We start from the raw sequence: 19454 nt of genomic DNA on the forward strand, positions 1-19454 counted from the left end.
TGCCGTTTGCATGCGCACAGAATGTATTCAGTGGTCACAGGCTGCTTTGCAGAGCAGTGCAGCGGGTGATCAAAGCCTTCCCCAACTGCCCCCCCCCCTCCCCCCGCCCGCGGGACACTGCTGACCGTGGGAGGGACAGCAGGACAGTGTCCGAATAGCGGGACTGTCCCACTGGAATCGGGACATTTGGGAGGTATGCAACCCCTATATGTGGCCCTGGTATGGAATTAGATAGGAAGACTGTCGGTGCTTGGAATATCATTGCTCTAATTTGTGTTACTGCCAAACGATGGTTTGTGAAGTTCTTAACTTCTTATACAGCAAATGGCTTCTTGTACCATGGAGTATCCAAGGGAAGGGCTCCTATGGGGTGGTTGAAGGAATGGGAAAGTCAGTGATTTGTGTTCCTACAGTACCCTCTGTTGTGGGGATCAGGTAAGTTTTGAAAATGTTGATGCTCAAGTCAAGTATGACTGTATCAGTTATCCATTTAGGGTATTAATTTTCCTTTGAAAATGTTATCTTTTAGCATTGTAGGGAATACCTTGTTTTTATTTTAGTCACTAAAAGCTATAGGTGGGGGGAAATAATGTATGTTACTTTGGGGGGAAAAAGGGGAGAGCTACAGTATGATAAGTTGTTCTTAGGGGTATGGGACTCAGGGTCGACAGTGTCTAGATCGACAGACATTAGGTCGACGCATATTTGTTGACAGTGACTAAGTCGACACCAGAAATAGGTCAGCACGGCCATTAGGTCGACATGAACAAGGTCGACATGGAAAAAGGTTGACATGAGTTTTTTTATGGGGGGGTTTTGTGTCATTTTCTTCGCAATGTGACCTGGAACCCCACTAAGTGCACCGTGTCCCCTTGCATGGCGAGCGACGGGCAAGGTTACCGTTCTCAATCGTTGTCCACGTGGATCGTAAAGTATGAAAAGTTCAAAAATAAAAAAAGTGAAAAACTCATGTTGAACTTTTTCCATGTCAACTTTTTTCATGTCGACTTAATGCCCGTGTTGACCTACTTTTGTTGTCGGCCTAGTCACTGTCGACCAATAGGCATCGTCCTAATGGATGTCGACCTAAGTGCTGTCGACCTAGAGTCCAGATACCGTATTTAACGTAAATCATAAAAACTGTCACAGTTGTGCATATATATGCCCTCATTCCGAGTTGATCGCTCGCTAGCAGTTTTTAGCAGTCGTGAAAACACTAAGCCGCCGCCCTCTGGGAGTGTATCTTAGCTTAGCAGAAGTGCGACCGAAAGGTTAGCAGAACAGTGCTGATTTTTTTTCAAGCAGTTTCAGAGTGGCTGCAGACCTACTCCTACCTTGCAATCACTTCAGACTGTTTGTTTCCTGCTTTGACGTCACAAACACGCCCTGCGTTTGGTCAGCCACTCCCCCGTTTCCCCAGGCACTCCTGCGTTTTCACCTGACACGCCTGCGTTTTTTAGCACACTCCCGGAAAACGGTCAGTTACCACCCAGAAACACCCACTTCCTGTCAATCACTCTCCGATCAACAGAGCGACGGAAAAGAGTCGCTAGACCTTGTGTAAAACTGCATAGTTTTGTGTGAAAGTAAGTAGCGCGTGCGCACTGCTGCCCGTACGCATGCGCAGTTTTGCCGTTTTTTTACCTGATCGCTGCTCTGCAAAAATCGGCAGAGAGCTATCAACTCGGAATTACCCCCATAAATGGGTGAATCTGCATTTTGTAAATGATTCTAAAAGTAATAAAGTACTCACACATTAGCACCACAGAAGCCTCCCATAAATGGGGGCTGTAGTGTATACACACACTGTTTGGAATAACAGTACTTTATTTTACTCAATGTTATTTGGTCAAACCCTTTTTTCTGTTAATTTGTGCAAATACACCATAATATTTACAATTAAATAAATAAGCTGAATTTCTGAAATCCTAATGTAAAATGAGACGAGCAGAGAATGAAAATAAATACATTACATAAATAGTTTAGATGATTAGTAGAATGCCTTGAATTGGGTAAACATTTTTTTTTTTGCAAAAAGATTATCTCTCAGTGTATATGTTTACACGAAAGGATAAATAACATTGGAACGATGTGGCTGGATTGAGCAAGTCAGGGTGTGGCAAATCCGGACACCACCCGTTCTTATCCCCTTCTTCAATACAAACTAATGTTTTTATAAACAAGCGTCATGTCTAATAGATGTTAGAGGCTGAGGATCAGTGCTTGATTGTACAGTATGGACGGTTTTGTTTCTTGTTTTGTCTTTAATAAAGCTGAAAATGCATATATACTAGAGGTTCTCAAACGCGGTCCCCAAGGCACCCAAACGGTCCAGGTTTTAGGTATAGCTGTGGCTCAGCACAGATGGTTAAATCAGGCCAGCTTGCGCACCGGCAGGCAGTCACGGAGGGACAGAGCCGCAGTGGCATTATGACTGTAGAGCCAGCCATATGCCAATCGGAGCTTGCGGACCGGCAGCCAATCAGGAGCTGCCGAGTGTGTGTGTGTCTATGGGGCAGTGTATAGCCGCTGTGGGAAGGTATGTGTGGTGGTGGGGAGGGCCTGCCTAATTTGTCAGTCCCGGGGCCACATCATTCTGATGGCAGCCCTGTTTAAAGTAAAAAAGAAATTGCAAATATATGTGATATGGCATTGAGACTTTTCCAGTATGTGACACTGTCCTAAACAAAATGAGTCCTCTGACAAAGTATTTATATGGGTAGTGCTTCCTACGCACACAGGGGGCATTGCAGGTAGAACCACAGACACTCACCCTGGGCAGTCCTCCGACGAACTCCTAGTCACATCCTCCCTGTCACTCTCCCTGCCAGAGCTGCTCTCTGTAGCATCCACAGCCGGGCTGTGGAGCTGCTTTCCAGCTGGTCCAGTTCCATGTGTGAGGTCCCCAGCAGCATGTGCACCAGCAGCTCCGCCGGTCTGGACAGCTGCTGTCTGATGTTCCACTCACACATATTCCCCAGCTCTACCCCAGCCACATCCCTCTCACAAACATATACCCCAGCCCTGCCCCAGCCACCTGCTTCTCACACATATACTGTATTTACCCAGCCCTGCCCCAATAAAATCTCTTTGACACATATCCCAGCCCTGCCCAGAGCCAAATTAACACTTCATGAGGCCCTAGGCAAGTTACAGGTCTGCGCCCCCCCCACCACACACACACACACACACACACACACACTCACACACACACACACACACACACACACACACACACACACACACACACACTTACTTTCCCATCCCTATAAATAAATGTACAAATTAAAAAAACTCACATAAACTAAACATAAAGGCAAAGAGTGCAAAAATATAATCCATCTCTCTCTTGCTATATAAATATATATAAATGGTGGGTTGCCAGGGGTGATAGTGGCCTAAAGCTGTAGGAGTCTTTAGGCTTTCAGTCCATACAAAGCATGGAACAAAGCAATTTAAAACCTTTATACATTGAAAGTGCTTTCTTCAAGGTAAAAGTATTGTTTAAATGATTTTAATATGTTGAAAGAACAGGTGTTGTGGCGATACAAGTAATACCACAACACTTGCGCTATTCACATAGGGAAGCGACAGCAGCGTTATAGAGAAGAAAATAATTTAAAACAGAAGATTGTCTTACCTGACATCCTCAGGTTCCTCCACATCACTTCTGATTGTCAGCCAGCAGGACTCCATCACCTTCAGCAGAAAAGGAAGAGGAAGGTAAGGGATGGAGAAGAATCAAGCAGATGAAGAAAGGGGGTGCAAGAAGGAAAAGCAGTGTAGGAGTCAGAGGCGTAACTAGGGCAGGGCGAGCAGGGAAAGAGCTCTGGTGCCGTGGCAGGCCCAGCAGAGGGGACGCTGCTGGCCAGGGCATGGTACCCACAGAAGCGTATGTGTGTGTGGGGGGGGGAGACACACAGAGAAGCTTAGACGTGGGACACACACACAGAGAGACATAGAATGGATGGGGGGTGAGACACACAGAGAGACATAGAATGGAGGAGGGGGAGACACACAGAGAGACATAGCAGTCAAGCCAATTAAATGTGATGATTTTGCGGGAGTGTATCATCGCGACAGCGGCCATACTTTACAGTGGCCTGAACTAGCAGAAAAGTGTATGGGGCAGCGAGCAATTTGGTGAAAATTCAGGCAAACTGCATGCCACGAAGGGTGCACGAATGGGTGCTGTTGCCAGCGTTTAAACACTGCGGCAACAGCTTTTTGCAACTTTTGCGGCTGATTGGATTGACCCCATAGTATGAATGGTGGGAGACACAGAATGTAGTAGGGGCGAGTGTTTGACACAGAGTGATGGGGATGGTGAGAAACACAGGTGGAACATAAGAAGACACAGTGGGAGGTGATGGTGTGCTGAGAGACGACGCAGGGAGAATTGATGGTGTGCTGAGAGAAGACTGAGGGGGAGATGATGACGTGCTGAGAAGACACAGGGGAAAGTGATGGTGTGCTGAGAGAAGATGCAAGGGGAGATGATGGTGTGCTGAGAGATGATGCAGGAGGGAGATGATGGTGTGCTGAGAAAAGATGCAGGAGGAAGATTATGGTGTGCTGAGTGAAGACGTTGGGGGAGATTGTGCTAAGAGACGATGCAGGGGGAGATGCTGGTGTGCTGAGAGAAGACGGAAGGGGAAATGATGGTGTGCTGAGAGATGAAGCAGCGGGAGATGATGGTGTGCTGAGAAAAGACGCAGGAGGGAGATTATGGTGTGCTGAGTGAAGATGCGGGGGGGGGGGGTGACTGTGCTAAGAGACGATGCAGGGGGAGATGCTAGTGTGCTGAGAGATGACGCAGGGGGAGATGATGGTGTGCTGAGAGACGCAGGGGGAGATGATGGTGTGCTGAGTGAAGATGCAAGGGGAGGTGATGGTGTGCTGAGAGAAAATGCAAGGGAAGATGATGGTGTGCTGAGAGATGACGCAGGGGGAGATGATGGTGTGCTGAGATGCAGGAGAGAGATTATGGTGTACTGAGTGAAGACGCGGGGTGTGTGTGATTGTGCTAAGAGACGATGCAGGGGGAGATGCTGGTGTGCTGAGAGATGACGCAGGGGGAGATGATGGTGTGCTGAGAGACGCAGGAGAGAGATTATGGTGTACTGAGTGAAGACGCGGGGTGTGTGTGATTGTGTTAAGAGACGATGCAGGGGGAGATGCTGGTGTGCTAAGAGATGATGCAGGGGGATATGGTGTGCTGAGAGATGTGGGGGGGGGAGATGATGGTGTGGCTGAGAGATGCAAGTGCCAGAAAGTGACACAGGGGACATGAATCTGGCTGAACTGCTGTTCTATAAAGATGACCTTGTTAATATTCCTACAAAACAGGCATCTTCAGAAATGGATACCTAGCAGCAGTGCCGTAACTAGACATTTTAGCACTGTGTGCAAGAAAAGGCATCGGAGCCCCACCCCTGCATGCAAAACAGGGGCAGTGCACGCCGTAGGCGCGCGCAAAAATACATAGTGGCGTGGCTTCGTGGGGAAGGGGTGTGGCCACAAAATAATACCAATTCATAAAACGGTGCACAGTAGTCTCCATTATTCAAATTACGCTGCACAGTAGCACCACTACACCAGGTAGAGACCCTTTTACACCTTACGGCGGACAGATTCCTCTTTTGACACATTACGGCAGACAGCGTCCCCTTTTTACACATTACGGCAGACAGCGTGCCCTTTTTACACATAGCGGCAGACAGCGTGCACTTTTTACACATAACGGCAGACAGCGTCCCCTTTTTACACATAACGGCAGACAGCGTGCCCTTGTTACACATAGCGGCAGACAGTGTACACTTTTTACACATAACGGCAGACAGCGTGCCCTTTTTACACATAACGGCAGACAGCGTCCCCTTTTTACACATTATGGCAGACAGCGTCCCCCTTTTTACACATTACGGCAGGCAGATTCCCCCTTTTTACACATTGCGGCAGACAGCGTCCCTTTTTTACACATCACGGCAGGCAGATTCCCTCTTTTTACACATCACGTCAGGCAGATTCCCCCTTTTTACACATTACGTCAGGCAGATTCCCCCTTTTTACACATTACGTCAGGCAGATTCCCCCTTTTTACACATTGCGGCAGGCAGATTCCCCTTTTTACACATTGCGGCAGGCAGATTCCCCCTCTTTACACATCACGGCAGACAGTCCCCCTTTTTGCACATGAAGAAAGAGAAAAAAAGAAAGCAAGAAAGAAAGAAAGAATTATACTTACCCTCTACGCTGGCTCAGGCCCCATCGGTGCAGCTTCTGGCAGAGATGGATCACGATTCCCGGGCAGGAGAGAAGGAGGAGGAGGGAGGTGGAGGAGGGAGGTGGAGGAGGGAGCCACAGCAGCGCTGTGTTATTAGTGGAGGCGCTGCTGCTGTCCCTCTGCTTCACTATAGGCTGTTCTCCGCCGCTGTGAATGGCTGGGATGCGCTTCACAGCGGCGGAAGACAGCCTATAGTGAAGCAGAGGGACAGCAGCAGCAGAGCCTCAACCAGTAACAAAGCGCTGCTGTGGCTACCTCCTCCACCTCCCTCCTTCTCCTTACCCCTGTGACCGCTGCGCTCCTCTCCTGTGCACTGCGGGCGGTTGTGTGCTGCGGGCAGCAGTTGCCCGCAGCACACAGCGGCATGTAATGAGTCAGTTTGACTCATTGCATGCTTTGGGCCCCTGGATAGTGGCGGTTGCACTGGCGGTAGTTCCGCCTCTGGAGATGTGCACAGGCAACAGGAGAGAGGCAGGGGAGGAGGTGGGAGGGGATCGGGTCAATGGGGAAGTAGGAAGGTGAGAGGACCAGATGAGGGCCATTACTTCATCTTGAGATACAAGGGAGAAATATGTCATAGTTGGCAAGAAGGATGGGAAGGGGTGGTCTGGGAAAGTGTGTGTGTGTGTGTGTGTGTGTGTGTGTGTGTGTGTGTGTGGTGGGGTGGGGGGTAGAGGGGTGCTGAGTGCCTGGTGGAATGTGAAGTCTAGATGTATGTAGTCAATATTAGATGTACGTGGCAAAGTCAAGGGCAGTGAGAGGGGAGGTGAGGAGGGAGTGAGCAGAGGAGGAAGTTGAAAGTGGTGGAAGACAGTTAAGATTAAAAAATTAACTGTTTATTGCATGAGTGCGATACATATGGAAATGTTATAACTAACCCCATGAATGCTTGTGCCTTTCTTCCTTCTTTTCAACTGATTCCTTTATGTTTATAGTTGCAGCTTATCCCACAACCCACTCCTCTGAACATGGTTTGGAGAAACAGAATAAAAATGAATATGTAAGCCATTGAGTTTAAGACCATATTTTCCATTTTCACATATGTCCACGCAATGCTGTTTGTCTAGTATAGTAATTTGTTCATGGTGTAAGGGATTTTGGAGTCATTTGGCAAAAGCTGTTTTGGACAGTATTACTTTTCTAAGGAGTCATTGCAGGCATGTTTTTAACACAGCTGCAAAAATCTGTAATATAATCTTAATGAGATCTGGAAGCACTGCACAGGAACCTCTCGATAAAGAGTTTTGCTTCTAGAATAGGGCTCCAATAATTGAGAATGGAAGATGAACATCAAGTGACCTGAAGTCCATCTCATATTTCCTTTCTGGTCTTAAATAAGGTAAAAGAAGTAGGGAAACCTACAGTATGTGCCCTGTTAATTTACTGTCAATTCTCCAGGAGTTTAAAAGAAGAAAACATATTTTGGGTTGAAGATTTTGGTTGATACAAATGGGGACTGTTCATTAAAACCAGCTCTAGGGGAGCAATCACCTAAATCAGTAAAATATAAAAATATAAATTTTATTGTACTAGAAGAACTTTTTAGCAATATTAATTTCCAAAATATTTGACATTTGTGGAGTAAGTTAACAAGGAGAATAGAGCCACTTTGCTTTTCCTAGTGGAATTATATACAGCCTGGAGAATGAATTGACCATAGAGTATAGGTTCTCATTGGCAAACGCAGGATTTCTAGAGGGGGGTTTCCAAATGCAGTCCACAATCTCCCACTCTGTGAAACATTGTAGCAAGTGCGAGAGTAGCAGAAGAACCTAGTATTGTCTCTGGACATTAATGTAAACACTGGTCTATGTATACACTGGATTCTGTATGGCATACAGGATTGTTATTTAACACTAGATGGTCTCAAGTATAGGCTGTATCACACATATTTAAGTAATATAAAAAAAATGGTTAGGAAAGGTTAAACATACCAAAATAAATAAAGAAATAAATAAAGAAATACACAAAAATAATAGAACCAGTGGGAGAAAGAAATTTATTTTTTAAGCACACATTCTCCCACCTCATGGTAAGGATTCTGTCTCTTCTTCCTGGTAGCTACTCTATGGTCCAGAGCACTGATTGAGGACTCAGATCCACATGTTAGGGTCTCCTGCTCTGTGCTGCCACGTCGTCATGGCAACCGGGAGACAAGTGCTAGCGGAGTAACCTGAGCGTAGCTGATACTCCGGTTCGGGTCTTTTGCTGTGCAGTGGTTACAGGCTCTGTGCACGGCAGGGGATCCGGTGCTGGTTTTTGTGCTTACAGTCTGTGAGGTCTGAGTGGGGCGTGGACAGCACCTGCTATATAAACCCTCTTCTCAGGTTAGGCAGATGCTGCTGAATCTTTGTTGGTTAGTCAGTTCCTGAAAGCTAGCTAGTACTGTGTAAACTTTGTATTTGTTTGTTGCTTACTGCAAATAGGCCTTGGGATTTGGTATTACACTCTGCCAATCCAGACCTAGCAGTAAGACTGGAGTCAGTCGTTTAACCTGCTGGGGTTCTTTTGCTACTCTGTGAACCTAGCAAGTTTGCGGCTGTATTCTCAGACTTGCCTGCCAAAATCCTTTCTCACTGTGCAAGGTGTTCAGGTGTCAGTTTAGTGGCAGTAAGCTGAACCAGTGCACTGCAAGTGAGGACTAGGATTGTGGAGACTCTCCTTGTGTCTATTATTCCATCTCTGACCAAGGAGTTTACTGCCACACCCGTTGGTAACCCTTTAGGGTTTTGCTGTTGCCCTTAGCAACAGCATTTCAGGTTCTCTACGTATTAAATCACTACATCTCGCTTCTTTCCATCTGAGCATTCCTAATACTAGGGCGACACCCAGTTTCTTAGCCTTTGGGCTTCTCTGTTCACTTTGTGTTTATTTTGTTACCCTATCACCTTCTGTGTATGTAATGTCATATTCCCCAGTCTGTCTGTGAGTTCATTTGTTTTGCATCCCTCACCGTTCAGACACCAGTATATTCCTGCTGGCACTGGTGTGCATAACATATTCAGCAGCCTAATACTCCTGTTGAAATTTTGTGGGAATATGGAGCATACCCCTCAAAATACTTTGCAACAGGTGGTCGATCAGGTGCAGGTCCTGACTCGACAATTTAATAATTTGTCCATTAAAATGCACACCTCGCAGGCCGCTGGCGGAGCTCCCGCGGCAGCAGTACCTTCAGGGGTTAAGGAGCCGAAAGTAAATCTCCCGGATCGTTTTTCTGGAGATCGCTCGCAGCTCTTTTGTTTCAAGGAGAGCTGCAAGCTATATTTCCAGCTTAGGCCTCAGTCTTCTGGGTCGGAGATTCAGTGGGTGGGCATAGTGATTTCCTTGCTACAAGGAGACCCACAGGTCTGGGCATATGGGTTGCAGCCTGACTGTCCGTCGCTTAAAAGTGTTGATGCTTTTTTTACGGCACTGGGCATGTTGTATGATGACCCTGACAAGACGGCCTCAGCCGAGGCTCAGATTTCGATCCTTAAGCAAGGGCGAAGGCCAGTTGAGGTTTATTGTACGGAGTTTCGGAGGTTGGCCCATGATACCCAGTGGAATGACCCAGCCCTGAGACACCAGTACCGAAGAGGTCTTTCTAACCAGTTAAAAGACCAACTGGTACAATATCCCTTGCCTGATAGCTTGGATCAGCTCATGCAGTTATCCATTCGGGTGGATAGATGGCTGAGAGAGTCCAGGCTTGAAATGGAGACCGAGGTTTCCTTCTTTCCCAAGGGAACCTCAGACTCTGAGGAATTTTCCGAGGAGCCTATGCAGATTGGGGCTACCCGCCTCTCCTCGCGTGAGAAGACGTGGAGGAGACAGCAGGGGTTATGTTTGTACTGTGGGAATAAAGGTCATGTGGTAGTATCATGCCCAGAAAAGCCGGAAAACTTCAGGGCCTGAGGGTGATGGGAAATATCCTGTCAGGTCAGAAGTCAGAATTTCCCAAGAAGACTTTTATCATTCCGGTGACCTTGAAGATCCTCGGTCAAACTGTCAAGACTGAGGCCTTTGTGGACAGTGGGGCCGACGGGGTTTTTATGGACCGCCAATTCGCCCTGAAACACTCTGTTCCCTTAGTACCCTTGGCATCGGAAATTGAGATTTGTGGGTTAAACGGGGAACCATTATCCCAGGGTAAAATTACCTCTTGCACTAGCCAGATTTCTTTGTTTATTGGAGCCACACACTCTGAAAAATTGTCCTTTTATGTGACTGTCTGTACTTTTGCCCCATTGGTGTTGGGGTTACCCTGGTTAAGGGCCCACAATCCTCAATTTGACTGGGTCTCTGGGGAGATTCTTAGTTGGGGTACTGATTGTTTCAGGAGTTGCTTGAGCCTTCCAGTCAGGCTTTCGCAGCTAAGTTTGCCAGGATTGCCAGGATGTTATGCAGATTTTGCGGACGTGTTCTCCAAAAGAGTTGCAGAGGTACTACCTCCCCATCGCCCCTATGACTGTGCCATTGATTTGTTGCCGAATGCTAAGCTTCCCAAGAGCAGGTTGTACTCCCTGTCACATCCTGAGACTCAGGCTATGGCAGAGTACATTCAGGAGAACTTGGCTAAGGGATTTATCAGACCTTCACAGTCTCCAGTTGGGTCGGGGTTCTTCTTCGTGGGTAAAACGGACGGTTCGTTGCGACCCTGCATCGACTTCAGGGAATTGAACCGTATCACGATTAAAAACTCATACCCACTGCCTCTCATTTCGGTCTTGTTTGACCAGCTTCGTACTGCCACCATTTTTTCTAAGATTGACCTACGCGGTGCGTACAATCTAATCCGAATAAGAGAGGGGGATGAATGGAAGACTGCCTTTAATACCCACTCAGGGCATTATGAATATTTGGTGATGCCTTTTGGGCTCTGTAATGCCACGGCAGTCTTCCAGGACTTCATGAACGATGTGCTCAGGGAATATTTGGATAGATTCTTAGTTGTATACTTAGATGACATCCTAATCTTCTCCCATTCCCTGGAGGAACATCGGAAGCATGTACGCTTAGTCCTCCAGAAACTCAGAGACCACCGGCTTGGGGCAAAGCTGGAGAAGTGCGAATTTGAAGTTCAGCAAATTGCATTTCTAGGATATATTATCTCCCCAGAAGGTTTCCTAATGGAGGGTTCCAAGGTACAGGCAGTCCTGGATTGGGTGCAGCCCACTAGTTTGAAGGCGCTTCAGCGTTTTCTGGGCCTTGCGAATTTTTATAGACGATTTATCGCTGGATTTTCGTCTATAGTGGCGCCCACTAAGAAAGGGGCGGATGTTGCTCACTGGTCTTGTGAGGCCAAAGCGGCTTTTGCCCATCTCAAAAGGGCATTTGTCTCGGCCAAGGTGCTGCGACACCCAGATCCAGAGCGTCATTTTGTGGTGGAGGTGGATGCCTCTGAGATGGGTATTGGGGCAGTGCTCTCTCAGATAGGGGTGTCTGATAATCGCCTTCATCCCTGTGCTTACTTTTCCCGTAAATTTTCGCCTGCCGAGATGAATTATGACATGGGTAACCGGGAATTGTTGGCTATTAAGGATGCACTCGAGGAGTGGAGACACTGGTTTGAGGGGGCTAAGTTTGTGGTCTCAATTCTCACCGACCATAAGAATTTGGCATATTTAGAGTCAGCGAAGCGCCTCAATGCCAGGCAGGCACGATGGGCTTTGTTTTTTGCTCGCTTTAATTTTTTGATAACATATCGCCCTGGGTCAAAAAACATCAAGGCTGATGCGCTCTCGCAGAGTTTTGCTCCAATCCAGGAGACCACCGAGGAGCCATTGCCCATTGTGTCCTCATCATGTATTAAAGTGGGCATTACCCAGGACCTCTTGTCATTAGTCCTTAGAGCACAGGAGCAGGCTCCTCCAGACCTTCCGGTAGGTCTTTTGTTTGTGCCTCCTAGGTTAAGACAGCGAGTGTTCCTGGAATTCCATGCCAAGAAGTCGGCAGATCACCCGGGTATTGCCAGAACTCGGGAGTTGCTATCTAGGGCGGTGTGGTGGCCCTCGGTGGCTAGGGATGTGGATCAGTGGGTTCGGGCATGTGACATCTGTGCCCGAAATAAGACTCCTAGAGGGATTCCTGTTGGCCCATTACATCCACTCTCTATTCCATCTAAGCCATGGACCCACATTTCTATGGATTTTGTGGTGGACTTGCCCAAATCCTCGGGGATGACAGCCATCTGGGTTGTCGTTGACAGGTTTTCGAAGATGGCGCACTTCGTTCCATTGGTTGGGCTGCCATCGGCCAGACGCCTGTCTGAATTATTTATGCTGCATGTTGTGCGCCTCCACGGGTTGCCACTTGATGTGGTCTCTGACCGCGGATCCCAGTTTGTGGCCAAATTCTGGAGGGCATTTTGTTCCGATCTCCAGATTTCTGTCAGCTTGTCGTCAGGCTACCATCCGCAGTCTAATGGGCAGACTGAAAGTGTGAACCAGTCCTTGGAGCAGTTCCTCAGGTGTTATGTCTCCAAGTGTCAGACTGACTGGGTTGCTCATCTGTCCATGGCGGAGTTTGCCTATAACAACGCGGCTCACTCTGCTACAGGGATCTCTCCCTTCCTTTGTGTGTATGGGCATCATCCTAAGGCCAATTCTTTTGACCCCCTGGACTCCACGCCTGGTGGTTCCTCTGTGGTTTCGGTCCTTAGAGGTATTTGGAGGAAAGTGAAGAAAGCCCTTGTGTCTGTGTCATTAGTGACCAAAAGGGTTTTTGATAAGCGGAAAAGACCCTGCAGCTTCAAATTAGGAGACTTCGTCTGGTTGTCTACCAAGAATTTGAAGTTGAGACAGCCATCTCATAAGTTAGGCCTCCGGTTCATCGGTCCTTATAAGATCACTAGGGTTATCAATCCGGTGGCATTTCAGTTAGATCTACCCCGTTCTTTGGGTATCAATAAAACATTTCATTGTTCCCTTTTAAAACGGGCGATTAGTAATCCTTCTTCCAGTGGAAGACCTTCCCCTCTTCTGATACGTGGCCAGAGGGAGTTTGTTGTTGAAAGGATTCTTGACTCCAAGATGGTTCGGGGTCGGCTGTCATTTTTGGTGCACTGGAAGGGGTATGGCCCGGAGGAGCGGTCGTGGGTGCGCAGTTGTGATCTTCATGCCCCCAGACTGTTACGCTCTTTCTTCTCGCAGTTCCCCGATAAACCCGGTGGTAGGGGTTCTTTGACCCCTCGTCAGAGGGGGGGTACTGTTAGGGTCTCCTGCTCTGTGCTGCCACGTCGTCATGGCAACCGGGAGACAAGTGCTAGCGGAGTAACCTGAGCGTAGCTGATACTCCGGTTCGGGTCTTTTGCTGTGCAGTGGTTACAGGCTCTGTGCACGGCAGGGGATCCGGTGCTGGTTTTTGTGCTTACAGTCTGTGAGGTCTGAGTGGGGCGTGGACAGCACCTGCTATATAAACCCTCTTCTCAGGTTAGGCAGATGCTGCTGAATCTTTGTTGGTTAGTCAGTTCCTGAAAGCTAGCTAGTACTGTGTAAACTTTGTATTTGTTTGTTGCTTACTGCAAATAGGCCTTGGGATTTGGTATTACACTCTGCCAATCCAGACCTAGCAGTAAGACTGGAGTCAGTCGTTTAACCTGCTGGGGTTCTTTTGCTACTCTGTGAACCTAGCAAGTTTGTGGCTGTATTCTCAGACTTGCCTGCCAAAATCCTTTCTCACTGTGCAAGGTGTTCAGGTGTCTGTTTAGTGGCAGTAAGCTGAACCAGTGCACTGCAAGTGAGGACTAGGATTGTGGAGACTCTCCTTGTGTCTATTATTCCATCTCTGACCAAGGAGTTTACTGCCACACCCGTTGGTAACCCTTTAGGGTTTTGCTGTTGCCCTTAGCAACAGCATTTCAGGTTCTCTACGTATTAAATCACTACATCTCGCTTCTTTCCATCTGAGCATTCCTAATACTAGGGCGACACCCAGTTTCTTAGCCTTTGGGCTTCTCTGTTCACTTTGTGTTTATTTTGTTACCCTATCACCTTCTGTGTATGTAATGTCATATTCCCCAGTCTGTCTGTGAGTTCATTTGTTTTGCATCCCTCACCGTTCAGACACCAGTATATTCCTGCTGGCACTGGTGTGCATAACATATTCAGCAGCCTAATACTCCTGTTGAAATTTTGTGGGAATATGGAGCATACCCCTCAAAATACTTTGCAACAGGTGGTCGATCAGGTGCAGGTCCTGACTCGACAATTTAATGATTTGTCCATTAAAATGCACACCTCGCAGGCCGCTGGCGGAGCTCCCGCGGCAGCAGTACCTTCAGGGGTTAAGGAGCATTTTTCCTGCGATTCTTTGCATGCTGGTCAATAATAATTTTATAGAGTGGTTATCTGCAATGGTCAATATTAATTCTTAATTTTTGACAAACTGGGACTAGGTGTTTTCCTCTCTTATAATGATTATCATTGTCTAGCAATAGGAATATCGTGATTATGATATTGAAGGGGCAAAACTTGTCACCTAATGCTGACTGCTGATTTGTATTGTTTATGTATGCTGAGACGATAATTCTCTGAAAACATTTTCTTAACATTTTCAGGTATTAAGGGAGATAAAAAATTTTTTTTGGGGTGTAGCCACATGTGTGAAGTTCACAACGAGTTTAATGGTAGTGGCATACCCACAGTGGGTATTGATTGATTAACAATTAATAAACTATATTGTTTGGAAATTGACACACATGACAAACAATATTGTTTTGGTTAGTCAACACATATGATTAGTTGTGTTGCAGTATTACTATAGCAATTAGGTCTATGTATAATTCTTTATGTTCGTCACATTGTTATAATTTTTAATGTAGAAATAAAGGTTACGTTTTATGACAATTTGGACTACAATAGCCCTGTCTTGTATTTCTAAAGAGTGCCCCCAAAATAGAGTCTTCTTTCCTCTCTATTTCTATTTTGTCTATTATTCCATCTCTGACCAAGGAGTTTACTGCCACACCAGTTGGTAACCCTTTAGGGTTTTGCTGTTGCCCTTAGCAACAGCATTTCGGGTTCTCTACGTATTAAATCACTACATCTCGCTTCTTTCCATCTGAGCATTCCTAATACTAGGGAGACACCCAGTTTCTTAGCCTTTGGGCTTCTCTGTTCACTTTGTGTTTATTTTGTTACCCTATCACCTTCTGTGTATGTAATGTCATATTCCCCAGTCTGTCTGTGAGTTCATTTGTTTTGCATCCCTCACCGTTCAGACACCAGTACATTCCTGCTGGCACTGGTGTGCATAACACCACACACCCAGCAAACTGGGCATGTGCAGCAGCTCTGCTCTGTCCTTTAAACTGCATGATGTGGTAACAACTCTAGTAATCGTATTATTTACCATTGCTATTATTGTCATAATTTGAGCCACTTGCCAAGAGCAGGGGGGTTTCCGTGCAACCAGAAACCCCCCCTGCGTTTGCCTATGGTTCTCAAACTCAATCCTCAGTACCCACTCAGTGCATATTTTCCAGGTCTCTTCACAGAATCACAAGTAAAATAATTAGCACCTCCTGTGGATCTTTTAAAATGTGTAAGCGAGTAATGAGAACACCTGTGGACCTGCTAGGTGACCTGGAAAACGTGAACAATTGGGTTCCGAGGACTGAGTTTTAGAACCACTTGCCATAGACTATTCCTTAAACTGTGAATTTACATGTGCAGTGCAGAATGGCAAAGAAAAAGCAGAACTTTGAACTGTGGAAATTAATTTGCAATTCATTTTGCCACAATTGAACTAATCTCTATTCTAAACCAGCCTAAAACCATGTCACTACTATTAACGCTTTCCAGTTAGCTGCTTGCATTATTGCATTTTTTTTTCCTAATGATCAATGAAAGGCAAATTAGTAGGAAAATAAAAACCCTTACAGTTCTGCGACCATTTAATAGGCGTTTTGGTCCACTAGAGATCTCTAGGCTGATGCCTCATACGACTAGTTCAGATGCATAAATCATTTCAAGCTAAACAAACATTATTAATTATAAAATTTTGTACATTTGTGTCTGGTTTTTGCTTTTATGCTTCTACCCCACAGAGATCATTTCCGCGCCTCTATGAAAACAGACTTAAAAAAAATCCAAGATTAATTATTTTTAAATGTATTTATTCCTCTAAAATAATAAACCATTTTGTCAAGCTGAATTGTCCTGTGGTTCTAGAGTAACAAAGACCGCATGTTGAGGGAGTTTATCTGTCAAGTGCTAGCAAATAAGACAAACTAATGCCCCTCTCCAGATAACTGTGGTCAAAACCAAGTTTTTACATTGAATGTACATTTTAAAGTCTTTAAACATTTTTAGTCCTCATGGTCTTTGTTAAAATTTGGCAACAAAAATGTCATCTTTTTCTCCATTTCACTAAAGCCAAGAGTATTGTTCCTTGTCTTTATTTAGCATTTGAACATAAAAACTTATTTAAGTATTTGTTGTTTATAAATTATTATTATTTTTTATATTTGTAGCAGTGTAATAAGCAGGTTATCAAGCTATTTGAAACTTGAATTGTCCATGGTCGTTGTACTGATGACCTTCCATAACCAAAATAATTTCCCTAAAGTTTTGAGGGTATCTCCTCAATTAACCCATTAAGGCTGATATTCATTTAGCTGCAGTAACTTACAGCGGCTAATTGAGACTCCCGGGGATATTCAATCATCCCCAGTGGCGGCAGTTATCCAGGATTTTGTTTTGCCTGCCTAAGGATTCAAAAGCCCCGATGACCAGCCCTATCACCCTCATTTTTTTTATTTTTTTTAAACACTTAGGTGTGGGAACTTATTCCAGATCATATGTGTTTTCACATTAAAACGGGGTATAATCGATAATGCCCAATTTTGTTTGTATTAAAAATTTTTCGGGACAATTAAAAACCCCTTAGCGTGAAACTAAAACAATCTGGTGAAATTTTAATCTTTTTTAACAAATTCATAGGAAAAAAAATAATAGGGGCTTTTGCTTCATGATTCAGTACATTTTGCAATGTGTTAGTAAATTGAAATATCGTATAATTTCTAACTTATGAATAGAGCTGGGATGACGATGGTGAATTAATTTTGCCGTGTGGTTGGAGTGGGTCTGAAGCAGAGAAGCAGGTGAAACTTAACAGTCAAATGTGATGTAATTAGAATATTTTGTGAAGCAGTTTCGAAAAGTTCATTGCAATGCAGCTAAGTAAGCAACATGAGAATTTAGTGTAAGGACTCTGAAAGATTGTGAGCAGCGGTGGATTCTACCTTATTCTGCCCAGTAAAATCCACCACCCCAGTGACTCTTCCGTCCCTTTGATTAGTGCTATTTGCTAATCAAATGACAGATGGGCAGTCCCAGGAGGAGGTGTTTTCTCCCCTTGGGACAGCCAGTCCAGACCACGATTAGCCGAGAGGGTGATTCTAATGGGAAGCCACTCCCTGTCTTTTTGCCAGCAGCTACATGACCTCTAGGGACTAAAGCTGATGTTTGTACATATGCGCCAGTCTCGGTACCTGCCATATGCATTGTGCATGCGCAATGCACCGAGCAGGCACCGCAACAGTACAGTTTGGACCATCGACCAGATTTTTTCAGTTTGTTGTTTATATTGCGCAATATAGCTAGGCACCATTAAAGATTAACTCTACCTTTTTGGTTGAAAAGTTTTCTAGCCCCAGTTCCCTATGCTGCCCATTGTCTTCTCTGGGAGTAACCTTACATAAATCCCCATGATGTGGGCGTCTCATCCATTATTATGAAGTGGTCCTTCAAAAATGTGGGTCACATCAAATAAGGATCACATCTAAAGTAAGTGAGTGGGACAGGGTGAGAGTCCATGGGGAAAGTTGGGATGACAGGCATAGTGGGTGACACATCTAGAGTAAGTGGCTGAGTCTGCAGGGACAGGTGTAGTGGGTGACAGAGTGAGAGTCCATGGGGTATAGTGAGTGACCGTGTCAGTAAGTCTGTGGGAAAGGTGAAGGATTGTAGTGTTTGTATGAGAAGAGAGTGGTCAACAGTGTCAAAAACCAGCAGAGAGACCTAGAAGAATAAGAATTGAGTAATGGCCTTTTGACTTAGCAGTGACCAGATCATTCACTACTTTAGTCAGTGCTGACTCTGTGGAGTGTTGGGAACGGAAGCCTAACTGAAGTGGGTCCAATAAATTGTGCGAGTTAAGATAGTGTGTGAGATTACTTCACATTTGACTGTCTCCAGGCTCAGATAACATGCTGTGTGTGTGTGTTAAACCGCTGTGAGAGGCGAGCTGAGCCACTAACAAATTTACCCACACTGGCAGACTGCTTACAGGAGTTCTAACCCGCTGTTAAGCGCCATAAATACCTCAGCCAGTATAATAAAAACCGAGAATACTGCGTGCCATTGAGGGGGCGGGGCTTCACTATGAGCAGATCCAGCAGCTCACCAGCGCCATTTCCCTCTGCAGCTTACACAGATCAGACTGGCAGAGAAGTGCAGCTCCTCAACAAGGACTCCTAACTACCTCAGCGGTACCAGGGGGTAATAGCAAGAGGGGGGGGGGGGAGCAATATTATAATACTAAGCCCCTATTAAGGGTACTTAGTTTGCGACCCAGCTAAGTTGCAATTAGCTACAAGGGCACGGTGTGGCTGGCTGCAACATACTCTGTGTCTCCCTAGAGGGCTCTGTATGGGTTAACGGTGTTTTAACCTTTCTACGGTGTGTGTGTGTGTACTTTTACATTGTACAATGGGGGTCATTCCGAGTTCGCTCGTTGCCGATTTTCGCAACGTAGCGATTAAGGCAAAAATGCGCATGCGCATGGTACGCAGTGCGCATGCGCTAAGTATTTTAACACAAAACTTAGTAGATTTACTCACGTCCGAACAAAGAATTTTCATCGTTGAAGTGATCGGAGTGTGATTGACAGGAAGTGGGTGTTTCTGGGCGGAAACTGACCGTTTTCTGGGAGTGTGCGGAAAAACGCAGGCATGCCAGGATAAAATGCAGGAGTGGCTGGAGAAACGGGGGAGTGGCTGGCTGAACGCAGGGCGTGTTTGTGACGTCAAACCAGGAACGAAACGGGCTGAGCTGATCGCAATGTAGGAGTAAGTATCGAGCTACTCAGAAACTGCTAAGAAATTTCTATTCGTAATTCTGCTAATCTTTCGTTCGCAATTCTGCTAAGCTAAGATACACTCCCAGAGGGCGGCGGCCTAGCG

At 45.9% G+C, this 19454-nt stretch overlaps 1 long non-coding RNA gene across 1 annotated transcript in view; it reads right to left on the bottom strand.

The window, feature by feature from the left end:
- The window catches only part of LOC135057931 (uncharacterized), a 243361-nt gene that overhangs the window by 107826 nt on the left and 116081 nt on the right, over nt 1–19454 (bottom strand). The window contains exon 3 of the long non-coding RNA XR_010244469.1: nt 3641–3699. This is a non-coding gene — a long non-coding RNA (uncharacterized LOC135057931). The remainder of the gene's footprint in view (nt 1–3640; nt 3700–19454) is intronic.

Source organism: Pseudophryne corroboree, chromosome 3, assembly GCF_028390025.1.
Source record: "Pseudophryne corroboree isolate aPseCor3 chromosome 3, aPseCor3.hap2, whole genome shotgun sequence".
NCBI lineage: Eukaryota > Metazoa > Chordata > Amphibia > Anura > Myobatrachidae > Pseudophryne > Pseudophryne corroboree.